The 1,113-nt window shown below is 35.8% G+C and overlaps 1 protein-coding gene across 1 annotated transcript in view; it reads left to right on the top strand.

The window, feature by feature from the left end:
- Nucleotides 1-1,113, top strand: part of LOC116703547 (homeobox protein Dlx4a) — a gene marked incomplete at its 5' end in the record, with an annotated part of 18,091 nt that overhangs the window by 1,127 nt on the left and 15,851 nt on the right.

The raw sequence follows: 1,113 nt of genomic DNA on the forward strand, positions 1-1,113 counted from the left end.
ATATATATATATATATATATATATATATGCCTAATTTTTTTCTTCTTATCATTAGGCATTTTATGTCGTCTTAACAAGTCAGAAAAATGTTGCTTGCACAGGCCTTCCACTACAGAAGACATTAAATGCAACATTATGCACAGCACAACTTAATCTCATGGAAGAAAATGTTCTTCTTAAAATATGTTTTATTCAGGCCCATTTAAATAGTGAAAAAAAAAACATGAAAATGAACCACAGTCGAGCACAATAATTGGATGCACCCACGGGTCGCCCGCAGCGCCATGTTTGGTGTGTTTGGGGTCGGACGGGGGACCGTGGGACTGTCCACAAGAAGCAGCCGACACCGGCCCTGTGGTGTCCCGCAGCGGCCCGAACCCAAACCCTCAGCCCATCCTCTCCCACATAACACCCGCCCTGTTTCTGCTGCCTGCGCACACACAGACAGGGCTGCACTAATATTAAAAAGAAGAATTACAATAACATTAATAACCAGAAATAACTGTATTTCAACGTTAATTGAACCGAAATATTTCTTATTTTTAATTTAACCTTCCTTTCAAAATAAAATAACAGTAGACTCCTAACCTTAGAGAGAAAACGCATCGTTTTACCTCAGATTAATTCGATTATGAATGACTTAATTAGGCTACTTTTAAACATGTATTTTTTTTAGCTTGAAAAAAAAATCACAAAAAAAAAATCAAGGCCGGTTAATCACATTCAGCCGACTACTGGAAATATAGCAGCAGCTGTGGGTTTAATAGGTTATGTCTTCAAAAGTTACATGGTTTCAATGCATATATATATCTCTCTATATATAGAGAGATATATATTGATATATATAGGTATTTCATAAGGTTCTCCATTGCTCAGATATTTGGTGAAGAAGAGCAATCTGCACTCTACTGCAGCCTGAATGGCTGCATGTCAATGGTCATAAATTATTCTTAACAGAGTCTGATCATTTAGACTACCACTATTATTACTACTAATAAGAATAATGATTATTATTATTACTGTTACCTACAGGTCATTCTTTTCACATTCAAATAAACAATTACTTGACGGCAGGCAAACAGATATTTCTTTCTTTCTTTCTTTCTTTCTTTC

This window comes from Etheostoma spectabile, chromosome 15 (assembly GCF_008692095.1).
Source record: "Etheostoma spectabile isolate EspeVRDwgs_2016 chromosome 15, UIUC_Espe_1.0, whole genome shotgun sequence".
NCBI classification, from domain to species: domain Eukaryota; kingdom Metazoa; phylum Chordata; class Actinopteri; order Perciformes; family Percidae; genus Etheostoma; species Etheostoma spectabile.